The 18,368-nt window shown below is 42.7% G+C and overlaps 1 long non-coding RNA gene across 1 annotated transcript; it reads left to right on the forward strand.

The window, feature by feature from the left end:
* The first annotated feature begins 444 nt into the window (after nt 1–444).
* On the forward strand, nt 445–18,009 carry LOC143695036 (uncharacterized). Its single transcript, XR_013183930.1, has 4 exons — nt 445–1,758; nt 3,528–3,585; nt 9,896–10,112; nt 16,357–18,009. It is a non-coding gene; the product is annotated as an uncharacterized LOC143695036 (long non-coding RNA).
* Nucleotides 18,010–18,368: the final 359 nt, after the last annotated feature.

The following is an 18,368-nucleotide window of genomic DNA, read 5'->3' on the forward strand; positions in this document are numbered from 1 at the left end:
GAGCTCAAAAACCACTTTTGTTTTTTGGATGTGGCCCTTTGGGATAGGATTTAGTGGGATCTGACTGAAGGTTGGACTTGATGATCTTGGGACTCTCTGATCCTGCAGTGGTGAACAGGATGGTGACAAATGCCAGCAATGCCTCAAAGGAAGGTGAGCACTGCTCCCAGGTGACACTGCAGCCTTCAGCTGGGGCCTTGCTGTCCAAAGCAGCAATAATTGGAGGGCAGCACATTTCAGGATGTGAAGTTCCTCAGCCTCAGTTTGACTCGATGACAGACAGTGGCACTGAACTCCTGAGCTGGCAGCTTGATTGCAGCCCATAAATTGTGCCAAATCAAACCCACCACCTCACTCCATGGCCACTGAGGATACAGCAGCAATGGGAAATACAGGAAACTTTTTTTCCCCCTTTAATTTATTTATTTCTTGGGGAAGGGAGAGCACGTCATTGAAATAAAACCTTTTCATTTGGTGTAAATTTCTCAGCTTTGCTGGAAGTTTCAAAGCCCAGCTCTCTGATCCATGATTTCATGGGTTCTGCTTAAAAGATAACACCCTCCAAACGGGATTATTTCCCTGGATAAGGCAGGAAAGATCTGTTTTCAATCTCTTGCTGTGAATCAAGCCAAAGAAAGACTCAAAGCCATCACAGGCAGGTGCAGGCTGCACCCAGAGCTGACAGCACCATCAGGCTGGGAATGTTGCAAGGATAATCACAGGCTGGCAACTTTTGGGTCGTTTTTCTTTTTACCAATATTGATTGGCTGACTCTGCAAAAATGCTGCAAATGTGGCAGGAGAAAGGCTTGCTGATGTTCATGGACTGCAGGGTGCTGGGGTCAGGGAGCACCCGGAGCCAAGGGTGCCCAGCACACACTTTAATGAAGTGTGACATGGAAATTCAGCGTGACCTTGTGTTCTACAGGAGCAGGAGTATCGTGAGCTACATCAATAAAATCTGAATAAGGTCTTTGCTCAGCTGAAAGGAGTCTCTGACACCTGAGCTGTCATAAATATTCATTGGGAAAACAGACCAAATGGTGTTGAGGGTTATTTTTGGTAGCACTGGGGGCTGTGTTTGCGTTTATGCCACAAGAAATGAAACAAGTGGGGATTTTATTTATGAAAATATAATATTAGAAGGAGTAGTTGGAATTAGAGTTTCAAAGGGGGGTATAGGAGTCTTTCCATGTGCATTTGCTGGAGATATTTAAAGAAGCTGGACAGAGATTTGGGTTCACCAGTGATCAAAAAGTCCTGAAGTTTTACAGCACATGGGTGCAAGTTTTGACAAGATTATTTCACAAGGCCTGTTCTCTATTTTAATTCTCATTTTCCTTTGAAATATCCCAGGATATTATCTGAAATAGGAGAAGCACTTCATCCTTTCTTAGAAGAGTTTTCTGACCAGGGAGAGCCGTTCTTGTTGCTTCAAATTCACACCTGCATAGCCAAAATATGGTAGCACAACTTTTGAATGTGCTTGTACTTGGCTCTTGTTAGTTATTGTCTTGTTTTTCTCTGGGCTGTAAAGATCGGGACCAAAGTTTATGAACTTGAGGAAACTTCTCCAAGGTGAGCAGAGGCATGGAACAGCTCTGCTGGGAGAGCTGGGATTGTTCACCTGCACAGGAGAAGCTTTGGGGTGAGCTCCAGGACCTTAAGGAGCTCCAGGGAACATGGAGAGAGACTGTTCAAAAAGGATGGAGTGATGGGACACAGGGAATGGCTTCAAACGGACAGAGAGTAGATTCAGGTGAGATATTTGGAATAAATCCTTCCCTGGGAGGGTGGGCAGGGTCTGGCATAGCTGGGGCTGCCCTGGATCCCTGGCAGTGCCCAAGGCCAGGCTGGACACTGGGGCTGGAGGTGGGAGGTGTCCCTGCCATGGCAAGGGTGGCACTGGAGGGGCTTTGAGGGCCCTTCTCACCCTACACGTCTCTCAGTTATACATTTAAATATATTTGCATATCTGGCTAGTTCTGTCTAGCTGATTGGAGCAATCCAGAGCCCCTGCTGCAGGAAGGCAGCCCAGCTGCTGCACGACTGGGGACAGGCAAGGGGCACATCCCAGTCCCAGCAGAGCCAAATGGAGGCCAGGCTCTGCTCTCCTGCTTATTAAACACCATCCATCAGAGCACTCTGCATGGCCACAGCTGCACGGGGAAATGCTGCTGCTTGTGGAGCAAAGAGCTCTCCTTAAACTCCTTTTTCAATGGTATTTTTAGCCTTTAGCTATTGCTCTAACGTAAGATGCAGGCATTGTTGTTTTAGGGCCTTTTAAACATGTTCTGGCCACATTGAAATCAAGAATTTAAAAATATCTGCTTATTTTAAGTTGATAATTGTGCTTCCCGAGCTCAGTAACAGCCACAATCTGGCTTTACTTTTAATTTTGCTGCTTTAACACCTTACAGCTGCAGTTTCCATGCAGGCAAATTTGATGGCAGCTTTGTGCATGTGAACATTGCTGGCAGCTCTTTGTTCCACCTTTATTAAAAAAGGAATACCTGTATTTGTAATGCACTTCATGATGTATAAATACATCTGCATAGTGTATTATAAATACACACATTTCTGTGGAAATACATAAATCAATAAATGCATAAATTTATAAGTTATCAGAATTTTGCTCTTATGATTGTATTTTTTCCAGCTCTTCACTCAGGGGCATTTCTGGCCCATCATGTGCTGATTTATTTTTCCACAAGGCCATGCAGTGTTTTTGTGTTGCTCAGCTGCCTGGCTTGGTGCTGGGAGGGCACAGAAAGGTTGGAATGAGTGGATGTGGGAGGAATTCTGTCATATTTTGTATTCAGGCAACCCACAGTGGGAATTCTGACATCACTGCCCATGAGTTATTAAGTCATTTCAGAAATAAATAAAATCCCAGGTAAAATCAACATGACCTCCAGCTTTTCCTGAACATACAAAATTGTTTTAAAGAGGTTTTCCCTAAATTTACTGGAATTCCACGCTGATATTTTATTGATAACTCTCAAACCCTGATATGGTAAAGTGGTAAATCCACAGCACAGGATGATGATGGGTGCCTGGAGGAGAAGCACTGCTGTCCCTCCTGGAGATATAAATGAGATCCCAGGAAAAATTTCCTCATGTAGAAGCTGTCAGAGATTGGAACAGAGCACCCAGGGCAGTGGTGGGGCCCCATCCCTGGAAGTGCTCAGAAAAGATGTGGATGTGGCAGCTGAGGACAGGGATTAGGGTTGATGGTTGGACTTGATGAGCTTAGAGGTCTTTTCCACCCTTAATGATTCTCTGATTGTGTTCAAGGCTAAGGATTAAGAATTTAAAAGACTCCAATCCTTGATGATGTTCTTATGTGCCTGCAGAATAGGCCCTAATTTACTGATCAGCCACAATGAAGAACAGACTCTCCCCAGAGACAGAAAAAGAGGGAATTTAGCCCTGAAAAAGGATGGAGAATAGAAGGGGAATTTAGGAAAGACACAGGAGATGCAATCTAAGCTCAAATAAAATATCCCTGCTCCTCTCCTTTGACAGGCTGTGCTGATCCCATGGAGTCCTCACCATAAAAAGTTGCCCAGTGAAGCTCTAGAAGGTGAGTAAATGTATGTCAGGAGGAAAAAAATAACACTCCCATGCAAGGATGATTTAAGATTATTTTCCCCCACTTCTGCATGAGATTGGATCTATTGTAACCTTCCTAAACCTTTGTTACCTTTGTAATTTAAACTGACACGTTAAATGCTAATGCAATTGATGGGGGTGAACAAGTGGTCAAGGAACAACCTGATCTGACTGTATAATGCATCAGAGAATTGCAAAAATATGCAGGTCAGATGTAATTTTGACAGAAAATGGCTCGCTGCAAGGGTTTATGTTTCCCTGGATGGTCTTAAAAAGAGTTGGACTATGGTAAGTACCACAGCACTCAAAAAAAATACCAAGTTAAACTTGATGGAAAAAATCCAAGTTCTCAATATCCTCAGATTTCATTATCACTTTTTATTGGAGCTGGGATAATAAGATTATAGAATTAAGAGAAAAGTTATACCCATTTTCTTCAGCTCAGCAGCCCTAATGTGCAGCAAGGAAGTGACACTCATTTCTCACCATAAATACAGCAAAAACTGCCTGGAAAAAGAAGTCTCTGACCATGAGCAGGTCCTTGCTGAAAATTCTGTTCCTCAACAGGCACTGGGGCATGGCAATAACCCCTAAGGGTGGGTAAAAAAGGTTTCTCACCAATTTATCCTGAAGTTGAAAACTTTCCATTTGGCATAACAGAGATGTGGAGTGGGACCAGGATGTGAACCCTGGAGCAGCTGCCCACAGGAGGAACCTCCCTGTTCTGGGGTAAAATGTGTAAATGAAGGGAAACAGCAGAGAAAGTCACAGGCAGTTCAGCCCAGAGCGCTTTATTTCCAGTTTAGGGACTTCCTGAAAAATAAGAGACACATTAAATGCCTCTGCTTACTGCTTGAGATGATCTGAAGCAGAGGGAAAGTTGGAAAACTTTCATGTCCACCAACACTCTGTGGATCCCACCTTTATTATATGCTCAAAAAAGCACTGGTGTAGAACACAGATTATTTTCCATTTTGGGGGCACGATAACAAACTGCTCACTCCAGTCTGAGCATTACTGTCTTGGTTTGGACAGGCAGGAGTCTGCTAAGGAAGGCAGGAGCCTCCCCTGAAATGGAAAATGCAAACCCCTTCCTTCTGAATTGCTATAAATTTTAAATTAAGGGGCTCTCAGGCAAAAAATATGGGAGCAGAGAATAACAGTACTTTAATGAAGAAAATAAAAAGATAAACAATGCAGTGAACTAAACCAACAGTGCCAGAGTCAGAACCCAGCCTGACACCCTGTGGGTCAGGCTGTTGGCAGCAGAACCATTGGAATTGTGGCTCAGCCCTCCTGCAGTGCCAGGGCTGGTTCTGCTGGAGCAGGGATCCTGGAGAAAGGTGCAGTCTCTGCCTCTGAAGATCCAGGGGAAGAAGAGGCAGCTGCTGTTCCTCTGGGAAATGCAGTGCAGAATCTGTGCTGGTGTTCCAGAATCTCCAGATTATATCCAGGTGGGAATGTTTGAAATCTCAGATTATATCCAGGTAGGAACGTTTGAAATCTCAGATTATATCCGGGTAGGAATGTTTGAAATCTCAGATAATATCCAGGTAGAAATGTTTGAAATCTCAGATTCTATCCAGGTAGGAATGTTTGAAATCTCCAGATTATATCTGGATAGGAATGTTTGAAATATCAGATTCTATCCAGGTAGGAATGTTTGAAATCTCCAGATTTTATCCGGGTAGGAATGTTTGAAATCTCCAGATTATATCCGGGTAGGAATGTTTGAAATCTCAGATTCTGTCCAGGTAGGAATGTTTGAAATCTCAGTTAATATCCAGGTAGGAATGTTTGAAATCTCAGATTATATCCAGGCAGGAATGTTTGAAATCTCCAGATTCTATCCAGGTAGGAATGTTTGAAATCCCCAGATTCTATCCAGGTACGAATGTTTGAAATCTCAGACTATATCCGGGTAGGAATGTTTGAAATCTCAGATTGTATCCATGTAGGAATGCTTGGCTCCTCCCCCTGGGCTCACATCTCCCAATGGGATGCTGTAGTTCTTATCAGCCATGCAGGGACATTCAATAGCTGTTATCAGCAGGTGTCTCCCTGACAGAGGAGTGATTAGGAAGAGATAAGGAAAGCTGCCCACTGAGCAGAAGCCAGCTGCCATCCAGATGGCAAACAGATACAATCTGCTTGGCAATCCAGGACAATTACCAAGGATGTTGGAAGTATCAGCTTTTCCCTGGACCCTTACTGAGCAAGAAGAGAGTCAGTGATTTCACAATTTTTCAGCACTGACATTATGCCAGTGGATTTTGGTGCCATATTCCTCAAAAGAGTGTCAGGTTTTTGAACTCTGAAAACTCAGAAATCTCTCAGACTTTTTCCACTCCCAAGGTGCCACCAGCAGACCAGAACAAAGACAGCAAATAAAGATATAACCAGTCCCTTCAAGAATTTGACTTATTTTCAGCGTGTTCCTGATTTGTTTACTACTTCAGTGGGTTTTTTTTTTTCCTCAGAGGAAATTTCAGGGTTGAATTTTTCCTCCTGCCCGCTGTATTCTCCATCTATGTAAGTGTTTAGAAAGGAAAATTGAAATGTAAATTGACTCAGTGCTTTTAAAACCTTAAAAAAAATAATAATTCAGTGCCTACTCTATGAAATGGAGCTCTCCTGGCTGCTCTAACCTGCCGAGCAGGTTAGCATAACATGAAATCAATTATTGCACTCACCATATAAAAGCTGTCAGGTTTAATACTTAACTGCAGGATCTCCCCTGAATGTTTGATTTCCAATCATCATCCCTGTGAAGCTCCAGAAATACAGGGACATAAGGAAGATTCTGGGCTAAGAAATTTATTGGGCTACCCTGAGTTATAGAAGGGAAAGAATAATACAGAAAAGAATAACACACCCTGCAAACACAGCCCCTTTTTAATCAAACACTTCTCAGCCACATAAAACAAAACAGAAAACAAACTATAGAATAAATACTGAATTTCTAGTCTGGATTGTAATAATTGTGACACCGTTTCACTTATTTTTCAGCTTGTCTGGAAGCAGCTTTTGTTGGAATATTATTCCCATTACTTTCTGTCCTTTTCCATGAATTTCTTGGGTTGTTTTGGGGTTTTGTTGTGGTTTTTGTGGATTTTTTTTTGTGTTGTTGGTTGGTTTTTTTGCTTGTTTGTTTGTTTTGGTTTTTTTTTTCTGGTTTTTTATCTGGTTGGGTTTTTTTGGCTTTGTTTGGTTTTGGTGGGGGTTTTTTTGTTGTTTTTTTGTTTGTTTTGTTTTGTTTTGTTTGGGGTGTTTTCTTTGCTTTTTGGGTTTTTCTGGCTTTATTTTTAGGGGGTTCTTGGGTTTTGAGAGGATTGTTTGGGTTGTTTGTTGTTGGGGGCTTCTTGGAGATGGGGCTTTTTCTACAGAGGGGGAATCAAACAGAAAAATGCAGTTGACTTTCACAGCTCTTCTACTGCTGAATTTTATTCTACATTTATAACATAAAATGCAAATAATTATTGATCTCTTTTTTTTCTGATCTGGCCTCCACTGTGTGACCTTGCTGTGGCTCAAATCTCAATCTTAGATGTTCCACCTGCAATGGAACATCTGCAATGGTAACCACGGGCAGCGAGTTTGTCATTTGAGTATCCTAAAAACGATGAATTAAGGACTGTGAAGGGCTGGGGTTATGACAAGAGTGAGAATTGTTTGTCACAGAGCTGGGACAAAGGCCCAGTGTGAAAATTGTGACTGTGACTCCCTCCTGCTGTGTTTCTGTAGGGAAGGGGAAGGTTTGCACTTCTGGGAAGGCTGAGAGGGCAGGAAATGGAGGGACAGCATACAGGGAATGGCTTCAGAGTGCCACAGGGCAGGGCTAGGTGGGATATAAAGCAGGAATTCCTCCCTGTGAGGGTGGGGAGGGGCTGGAATTCCCAGCTGGGGCTGCCCCTGGATCCCTGGCAGTGCCCAAGGCCAGGTTGGACACTGGGGCTGGGAGCCCCTGGGACAGTGGGAGGTGTCCCTGCCATGGCAGGGGTGGCACTGGGATGGGATTTGGGGTCAATCCCAACCCAACCCATGGCACCCATGGGGTGGGATTTAGGGTCCCTCTCAACCCAAACTATCCTGGGATTCTTTCACTCAGAGCAAACTCACCTTGGAGCTGTGTCCTTCCACTGAGCAAGCCCAAGAACCAGGGCAGGTTTCTCTGAGCTGCTCCTCTGCACTTGTGTGTTTAAAGTAGCCCAAAAGCAAAGCCCAGGGCATCTGTAGGGTCTGGCCTGAAGCTCTGCCCCCTCACAGCTCTGGGGGATTGCTTCCAGCAGCAGAAACATTGCCTGCCCATGGTCCATAACTGCTTGGAACAAAGAGCTATAAAAGCAGGGAGCAGGAGACAGATTTATCTCAGTGTATTTCAAGAAATGATGATCCTGAATTGATTCCTTCTCTGAAATACAAACTCCATGTTTAGCTCTTCTGAAAAAGGGGGGAAAAAAAGGAAAACCATAAAATAAACCAGGATTTATCCTCAAGAGCAACTCTTATTCTCTTTCAGAAATTACATTCTAGACAATAAGTGATCATTATGTGCCAACAGAGCTGAGAATCTGATTTTAACTTTCAGGTAACATATTAGGGCCATAACCAAATCTGAGAACTATTATCATAGCCAAATGACTGTAATGCTTCAAGGCTGTAACAGTCATCACCTTTTTATCATTCAGATTACCAGCCAAGCCTGAAACAATGAATTTCTTTAACATTATTCTCCCATAACCTTTAACTGTATGCATTATTTCAAACATCTGAAATAATCCTTTATATGACACAGTAGAATAATACTTTTGCCACTCACTGCACACTGGAATTTGTTAAGCCCAGAGCAGAGGAAAATCTCCAGTCTGTTCTGTCTGCCATGGAAATACATTCATTTCAATTGTGCTGGAATGCTGTTTAAGTGATAAATAATTTGAAGGAACACTGATAGGAAGCATAAGGTTCATAAAAGTCCAGAAATGCTGCTGCAGTTTTATCACCATTATAAAAGTGTCCTGCTTGCCTTGTTTTGGGAGGGCTTTACTTGGCCAGCTCTCACATATTTCACGTGGAATGTACAGCATAAATATTCCATGGGTTCATTACGGAGCTGTGTTTGTGATAAACCTTTCCAGAGTCCTTTCAGGAAATGTTTATTCCTGTTCTGTCAAGTGGGTGCTAATGCCCCAGGCCAGCTCTCTCCACAGGCCATGCTGATAAATAATCCTGTGTATGCTCTGGTGATTCTGTGCATAAACTCCCCTCTGTCTGAGTTACTGCAGCTCCAGGCCCTGCATGAATCAGATTTATAAACACAACACCGTGTTTCTTACCTGTGTTCAGGTGGATTATGATGGCAGAACTGGCATTTATCTGCACTCTTGGTATAAAAACGTTTCCAGCCACACAAGCAACGCATGAAAACACAAAAGCAACGGCAGGAAATACTGCCAGGGAGAGGGAAAACATCCCAGGGAGCCTCGAGGCTGCTGAGAGTGCAGAGCACTTTGGATCAGCCCCTTGGAGAGCACAACCTCCAAAGTAGCAAGTTTGGAGAATTCAGTTGTGTCTTCCTCAGCGTCCTCAGGAAAACTGAACCCCTCAGAAAGGTCTCAGCAATGCAGAGCAGCAGCTTTTTAACTGCAGTTCAACTGCTTGCAAGAACTTGAAAATGTAGGCTCAGAAAATCTGAATTTATTGAAATGTTTCTGAACTGCTTTAAGGAAAAGGGATTCAGATACAAAGGATTCAGGCTCTGGATAAGGAACAATTATTCTTGTGCTGAACAAGCAAAAAGGGGTCGGAATTTAGGTCCAATTCTTCTGTGATTTCTTGTGTGACCTTTCACAAGGCACACATGGTCACAAAGTGATTTCCACTGGCTTCACTGGAGGAGAGAATCAGCTCCTAATTTCTCTTTGAATCAGTTTTCTCATTAGTGAATTACCGACCTCAGAGCTTAATGCTTCCAGTGCTCTTCAGTATCCTTGAAGGGGCAGTGATATTGGGATGTTAACTGTCCTTACTGCCAGCAGCCAGGCAGCAGAAAATCCAGATTAATAGGGGCACTTGGGTGCCATGGCCACCACGTGGACCCGTGCTCTCCACCCCAGAAGAACAAGGCAAGAGTCAAAAAGATTAATTTAAACATTTCAGCTCAGGAGAACGCTGTTTCCTCAGCAGGTACCTGGAATTTCCCGCAGGTTTTCCTGTATTTTAGGGCAGATTTTCATTTGCTGTCATCTCAGCACTCCACTAAGACACTTCTTTTTCATTCCCAGAGTTAATCAGCAAGTTCACATCACCTGGAATGGAAATTTCTGGAGCTGAATATTCCCCTTGCTCCAGGACTTGAGGGCTGACAATGTTTGCACAGAGCTACAAAGGAGCTCAAGGAGAGGCAGAAACTGTTCATGCTGGCAGTGCCCAGCCTCACCTGGCAGGAAAAGGTGACCATTCCAGGGCAGAAAACACCAAAGACTGACAGCAAATTTGCTGGTAAGTATTTAAAAAAAAAAGGCAGTCCTGAACATTAAAGAGGGCCAGCAGGAAATCATTAAACCCGAGTAATAACGTGGGTTTATTTTAATTTGCTCGCCTGGATTTTCATTGACAATGAACGGATTGTGGAAAATAAAATGAACTCCATAAGATTGTGGAGTTGCAGCAGGACTTGGAAAATAACTGTAATAACCCAGACTGATTTCCCACCCCTTTCTCTTGGATTAATTTTTATCTGTATTACTTGCATCACCAAAAGAGTAACTTTTATACACTTTAAGTGCCACCTGCTAGACCCCCTGGAGGATTTCAATAACTTTAACTGTGGGCTTTTCAATTTTTCAATTATAAATATTTCAGTATTTTCCGTATTTCGATTATTTTAATATTTAAATTAAAGCCCTCAAAGCCTCGGTTCTGATGCCACCAAGCCCTGGAGTCACTGGGTGCTACATGGCCATGGTGGGTGAGCCTGAACCAGAGCAAGGATGGCCCAGCTGTGATTCCTGAGGGATCCAACCCATGGATTTCATGGGAGGGTGGAATTCCTTCTTTGGAATGTCCTCCATGGACCAGGTGACCATCAGCTTCTCAAGGATCTTTCTAAGTTATTAAATTTCCATAAATTCAACTGCTACAAAGTCTTCATAAACTCATTGGAGTAGGGGCAAAAAAAAAGGACTTTATTCTTTCCCAAGGTGACTGCTTGAACTTTCAGTGCCTGTGAGAATCAGAAAAGTTGAGGCTGAAAAGACCTTCAAGAGCCTGGAGTCCAAGCCAAAGGATTGTGCCTTTTTGGTAAATTAAAAAAGAAACATCCATCTCTGCTGCAGAGGATCACCTGGCACGCCTGCTGATTTATTTAACTAATTTTTCATCCCATAATTCTTCCAATCTGTGTTCAAACTGCCTCACCCTGCATTTCTGTGCTGAAGGTTACCAAGCTGGCAGAGCTGTGTCCTTCTGATGACAGATCTCTCTGATGCTCTGTTTACCTGCCCTTCATCCGCTCCAAGGCTAACTGAGGTGGGGTTTTTTATTCTCATCCACCAGGAACTCAGGAATGCCCTCCCTGCTATCCCCCACCCGAGCAGGAGGATTTGTTCATGCTAATAAATCCTCTCCCTGATGTGATTTTAACTCCTGAGCTGGTGGTGTTGTCAGAACAGCTCTAATTGAGTAATTAAATAATTGGTCATGGGAACCATCTCAGACTGGTGCCAGTGGTCACCAGCACCTGCTCAGCCTCACTCTTTGTTGTCCCAACAATGGCTCTGGATTCATTCCCAGCCCCAGGGGCCAGCAGGCACCAAAGGAGGGCAGAAACCTTCCCAAGTTATTTGAAAAGCCATCCATTTTCCAAAGAGTGCTGTGCTGAATTAAAGCTTGTCCAAACTCCTCACCCTGGTCATATTTCTTGCCCATCACAGTGGATGTGTCAGCTGTTGTTTCACCACCTGTTAATCCGTCTGTGCTCGGGCTCTACGTGTGATTTATGAGGGTTCCTGTATCTCACTTGTTGCCTGCATGTGACCAGTGCAGCTATTTTTTCATCATTCTTGGTTTTTTTTCATGCTACATCCACCTATTAGTCAGAATTTTAAGACAGGGAAATATGGAAATTTTTCTTTCCACAATATTCACTTAAAGTTTTTCTAACTTTTTTTCTCATGAGCTATTGAAGTTGTATTGACACAAGAGCTCGGGCAGATATTTTAATTTACAATTTTCACCACCCTCATTCACTGCTATCCAAAGTGAATTTTAACCACGAGTGCTACAGAAATGAAGCTGATGATTTGTAATCATCAGCAGCTCAGGCTGTAAGGAATCTCCTGCTGGGGTTACCCATCAACGCAGACAGGAGCAGAATTGCTTTGTGCTCATAACCTGTGGTAGTTTTAATAATTTTATTTCTATTTCTTTCCGAATTCTGGGAAACATTAGCCAGATAATGATGCCTTTTGATTACCAGGCTTGTTCCCTCTTTCAGAAAACAGCTTTGGACTGCAAGAATCACCTCACCTGGGGTTTCTTTTGTGGGCTGGTTTTGGTTGGGTTTTTTTCCCCTATGTTATCTTTGTGCCTGAGCATTCCTGTTTTTCTGTCCTGCTGCTCTGCTCCAATATGCTCCCAATATTTTTGCTTTTACTAGCTCATTTACCCCATGCAATAAAGGTGCTTGTCATGTCATAAGGTAACTATTTTCCCTAGAAATTGTTGTAAAACTTTGTATCAAACTGGACATTTCTATTGATTTTTGAATTGATATTTGCAGGTCTCTTTCTGCTTTCTTTTTAACAATTGACTTTCAGACCCCCGCATTTCTTGAAAGAAATATTGCTGTAAATTGCAGTGATCTTGACCTGCTCTTTTTCTCCTCTTATCCCTCAGAGCTTTGCTATTCTAATAGCTTTTCTTATGCTCCTTGCAATTAGTTCACAGAAAATTAGAAGAGATAATGGTTAATGAACAACTGCCACTCACTGTCAGTGAAGTGCTGCGAAGGAAAAGGCACTTTCAGAAGTCAGAGAAATGAGAAAATATTACAAACAGCATCCAGAGTTGGGGGAAAGACTGTGAGGAAACTGAAATTTTCCTTGATCTCAAAAAATATTCCTTTTGAGAATTTTCATCTCACATCAAGCCCTGAAGAACTTTCTTGACCCTCCAGACATGCAGTGAAATGACCCCATGGCATTTAGGCCATTGATATCTTTAAAATATGTTGCATAGGTTTGTCTTGGACACTTTCAAAGATACACCAAAAAACAATTATGATTATTAAACCTGTGTAATATAAATATTTACACCCTCCTCACCCAGTGCCTGCATTGAATTTGTGGTGAGAGTGCTGGGAACACCAATTTATTCTGATTTTCACCTGCAGAGAAATCCACAGTGTCCACCTCATTAGGATGATGGTTTTCCTTGTAGGGTTTTTGCCTTCATCTCTCCAGGGTGAAAGCAAAAATCCCAAAGTGATTTGGGTTGGAAGAGACCTTAAAGCTCATTTAGTTATGAACCTAAATCTCTACAGTACCCAGTGAAATGGGAGACTCTTTTATTCTGCTTTTCTTCTGCATCTAAGCCCAAACACATTGAATTTAAAGTGATTACCTGCAGCAAGATCCCACCCAAGATAAACCAGTCCAGCAGGACATTTCCATCCCTGATTTCCCTAACCAAGTTCAGTCACAAACATCCCCAGATGTGGTTCAGAATGTTGTTTGTCTTCACCCAGGAGGAAGATCAATTCTGTTGTGGAAACAGTGCACAGCATGGGATCACTCTAATCAATTTGAGCAGGCCTTGGTAAAACTATCTGCTAGTCTGCAATCCAGCAGCATCAAAGCTAATTAATACTTTAGTCAGCTTAATGAATGTATTAGTGGTTAATATTTGTGTATAAGCTCCTCATAACTCAATAATCCTATCTCATTTGCATTATTAATAGGACAGGTATGAGCTGATTGATCATAAAAGCCATTAACTCAGATTTGTGCTGCCTTCAGTTCCCCACAAGGAAGAGCAGGAATCACTGAGGGCTGCAGGGCTCTGCAAAGGCCTTTTCAGATTCCAGGGGAGTGGGACTGGAGAATTGCAATGGGAAGTTGCATTTTAAACCAACATGAATTGATCTAGAGGGTGCTGGATGTCTGAACCCAAGGGCTGAGTGCCCTGGTTTCTGAGATACCCAAATTCTTTCAGGTCAAAGCCCCTCTGCAAGGCAAGAGAAACTGCCAGGAAGGAAGGGGAGAAAGAGGGAGAGGCACAATCCACTCCACAAAACAATTTCCCTTCATTTCCCTTCCTCCCTTTGCCCCACTCCTCACATAAAAACCATGAAGTGGGAGCTCATTTATTGAAATGAAGCCGGAGGTTGGCTCAGGTGGGAGACGAGTAAATAAACCAAGAGCTTCTAACGCCTGCTAGAGAGGAACAATATTTTGCAATTTCCCTCCTACAGGCTTTGTGTTCTACAAAGAGAAATAAAAACGTGCTCCATCCCCTTCAGCAGCCCTGAAAGCTTTTGCTTATTCACAGCCCCTGACAAGAGAGGCCAGATAATCCTCTGGAAGGGGAGAGCACTGTTCCAACAATGGAGAGAGCGTGCAGGCAGATGAATTCCATTGGAACAACAATAAAAAAAAGAGATGAGGAAAAAGCAGCTCATTCCTTTGGAGACTCATCTTTTTAATGCACCATTTCCACAGGATCTTCTAATTGCTTCTTGTGGGATTGGAGTGTTTTCTCTTGCAGCCTCTCTTTGGAAAAAATTTGTTACATTTCCTGCTACGATGTTCTCCTGCTTTTTTATTTTCAGGTTTGAAGAACTGTTTTCTTATCTTCTTTTTCTTTTTTTTTTTTCCTTCCCTGAGATATTTCCCCCATCTCTCCCATTTCCATGCTCATGTTGTTATTATCAGGGAAATTTAAGCTTCTGTGGTGTGCTGTGAAGCTGAATCCTCTTTTATTGCCACGCTTTCTTATGTGGTGGGACAGCAGCAAGAGCTGCTGGTTAATCACTTCTGAAGTCCTACATGTGGCAGGGAGATGTGCCATGAATTATCCAGCGAGCTCTACCTGCATGATTAATGAGAATCCGTTCTCCACTCTGCTCCTCCAGTTGCAATTCCTTTGTTAGAACCGTGTACAAAGGGGATGAGAGGGGAGAGGAGACAGGAGAACCTCAAGGAAAGGAGTTTGTGGCTGGAAAAAGGGGATGAGAGCAGGCAGCAATGCCCCTGCTCCCAGGGCTGGCCAGATGTTGGCTCATCTGTTCAGGCACAGCTCTTCATTGTCAGCTGCCACACGACAAGTGGCAAAGCTAAAGCTTAATAAGTAATTAAGACAGTCTGCCAGGAAAATGAGAAAAACGAGGGAAACAACGGCTTTCGCCTCTCCTCATCTGATTTAACTGGTTAAAAATGTTCCTCTGCTTTGCATAGAGCTCAGCAAATCACTCATTATAAATAATGTATTAACCTAATTTCTGCACTTTTACTCGGTGGAATGTTCCTGACTAGATTTATTACTATTCCTTCTTGAAAAGTACTGGTACCTGGAAGCAAATCAGCAGATATTTTATCTGCTCATGGTAACTCCAGCCAAATGGGTTGTGCTGTAAATTGAGAAAGTCTCATACTACCTCCCCAGGTAGCAGTTGAGAAATATTTAGGAAATAGCTTCAGAGAAAATATTTATAGCTAAAATCAGTGTGTTGGGAACATTTTGTGCACCTGAAGCTCACCGATGTGCTTGAGGGGAGTCATTGTGAAGGACTCAGGGCCAACAAAAAATTAAATATTTCTTAATATGCCAGTAAAATGATTGCTATTACTAGGTCTGCTTAAATGAGCAGATTCACAGCTTTGTGATGCAGACAATATCACCTCAGGTGTACAAAATATCCAGATATTGCACTGCTCCAACACCAACTGTCCACCTTTAGCTAAACCAGTCTCCGGATTACAGCAAATCTTTCATTTCCCTTGATGCAATTATCCTCTTGGTGTTAGTTCATAACTCTCAGGAATTCAAAGTAAAGCAGGATGCAGGGGTGGTTTACAAATGTTCGTAGTTCTGCCTTCAGCCACTCCAAAAACACCAACACAAAAAGCAGGTCTTGTTCACCCATTGCAAAATTAGCTTTTACTTTGCAATTAATAATCCATAAACAGATTTATTTTCTGACTGCTTAGCAATCCTCAGAACAGCAATTTTTTTCCTGGTTTAAAGACTGAAGGAACTAAACTATAGGAATAGATTTCCTTCTTTCTGCTCTCTTGTGCCATTGGGCACAAGGCAGTTGAGAATTATCATTAGAAGTCTCTGGAGCTGAAGCCCAGGAACTGCAGGAAAGTGAAAGACATCAAATCTATTTTCAGGATGGGATTGTGCATATCCCCTGCCATGATGTACACAACACAACAGTGCCTCTGCCTGCACTGTCTGCTACAGGATACACTCAGACTCTCAGTCTATTTATTAAAGATCAATTTTTGTGATAGCATTGATCCCCTGCACACTGGGATTGTCATCCTCACTCAGGAGCAGCTGAAATTCAATCCTTTCTTCTCCATCCCTCTGTGGATTAAACCCTGGGACACACATAATAGACACTCTCTGGGAAGATAATGTGCCTCTGGTATTAGACAAAAAGATGACAGTAATGAAGGAATATGCTGTTAAAAATGGTGAAGAATAAGAGCCTGATCATTTCCTGCTCTGTGCCCAGGAAGATGCCAGGATAAACAGTCAGCCAATCTATGGAAGCACTCAGAAGATAAAGGATGATAAGAGAAGAAGCAGCATGGATGTTCTGAGAACAAATCATATCAAGCTCCCTTCTGCAGATAAGGTGGGTGGGGAAGGAGGGAAGATGTGTGCAGGTGGGTCGGGAACACAGAGAAACAGAGAGAAAATCAGGATAAATGAGCAGGAACAGCACATTTTCAATGTGGGGCAATTCTTTAAGGCTACTTAACCCTGCAGCTGGAATATCTGCCTTGGACTGAAGGGAATTCTGGGGGAAATGTGGCCAAAATCACAGAAAAAATGGAGCATGAGGAAAGCCTGGCTGGGTGAAGGATGGAGCTGGGTTAATCTAAGAGGGGAAATGTCTTCACATGTGGGGAGATCTTTCAGAACCCCCACAGCAGCAGCTCCAGCCCTGTCCTCTGTGGGAGGAAGGCTGGCAAGTGTCCTGCCATCGGTGAGGGTGTAGGAATTCCTGTGATGAAACTGCAAGGGAAACTCAGGTTAAACACCAGGGAAATGCCCAGCCCAAAGGCCAGATGGGCACTGGAGTAAATGGTGTAGGACCTGTGCAAGGACAGGTTAGGCAGACACCTGCCAGACACAACTGAAGTCTGATTTATGTTGCCTTGAGACAAATATAATGTTGGTGGCTTCATTCAAAAGTCTTTTTCCATTATCCCTGCTTTCTACGCTTCCATTTTGATTTTTTCCCCGACATCCAGCTTAAGCTTGGAGTAATTAAAATATTTGAAGCCAAATAATGAATCTAAAATTTTTGGTGGTTTATGTTTTGTTAGGGGAAACTCAAGAGACACCATGTTTATTGTGAGTTGGAAGGATCCCCTCAAACCCAACCTCAATTAAAGATATTGATCTTAATTTTCCTACTTTTAGAGCAATGAAGTCTCAGGTATGATCTTGCACTGTTAATTCCATGGACTTAACTTGTTCTGCAGAGGCAGAGCCAAAGGTTTCTTTAAATTAAATGCCCAGTAGCCAACAAATATTTGTTTCTGTTGTTTATAAAGTCCTGTTCTCATGAGATCAGAGGCAACTTTTATATTTTCCTTTGTTGAATTAATTTTATGAGCTCTTCAGGCTTGGTGTTGTTTCCTTGCTTATTATGTGTTTTGCTTTTCAAGATTGTTTTCATCCAATTGTCCTTCTCTAGATTTACAGTGAAAACAACTGAGGACACTTTGTACATAACCCTTTCATCCAAAGTGATTGAAAAGTTCAGCTGAATATGCTCAGTGCATTTTTTTTTTTTTTCACTTGTCATCCTTCACAGCTTCCCTTCTTTACATTCCACCTCCAAATATTGTTTTGTTTAAGGAAGAGAAAAAACCCCCGTCCTGGTGACAATTTGCATAATATGTTAATGCTGATATGCATCCAGACATCTGGATGGCATTTTAATATCTCATTCTCATTCAGACAAGTAGGAACTACACAGATGGGAGAGACAATTTTAAGAGCATTGTTGTAAACAAATAAGGCAGCCAGGAAATCAAACAGGCTCCAGGATGGGCTTTGTGGCTGAGGATGTGCTCCTGACACGTTGTGACTGCAGCACAGAGCTGCCTCCTCCTCTGCCAGCTGCACCAGGAGGTGAATGCAGGGCTGCAAACGGAGATTTGGGATCATTTCATGGCAAGTTCCCTTCCCAGCCTGTGCCAGTGCCAGCTGTGGGTTTCTCTGGGTCTGCATTGGGGCAGTAGTTCATGTGGACTCAAGTGTTTATTATTTCTGATCAGTAAAACAGTCTCACTGCTGTGAGCTGGGCAGCTTTTCATTAGGAGACACAAAATGGCCACAATCTCTTGTTCCAAGGTCTTTTCAGACTAAACTATCCAATTAAGAGCTGACACCTGGATTATTTTCCCTTTTAACCCAATAACTGATCCCACAGAGCTGCAATGGGGACTTTTCTGCCCAATTACAAAATGCCACCCAAACCCATGGAGAAGAAGGAAGAAGAAGCATGAA

Source organism: Agelaius phoeniceus, chromosome 11 (assembly GCF_051311805.1).
Source record: "Agelaius phoeniceus isolate bAgePho1 chromosome 11, bAgePho1.hap1, whole genome shotgun sequence".
NCBI lineage: Eukaryota > Metazoa > Chordata > Aves > Passeriformes > Icteridae > Agelaius > Agelaius phoeniceus.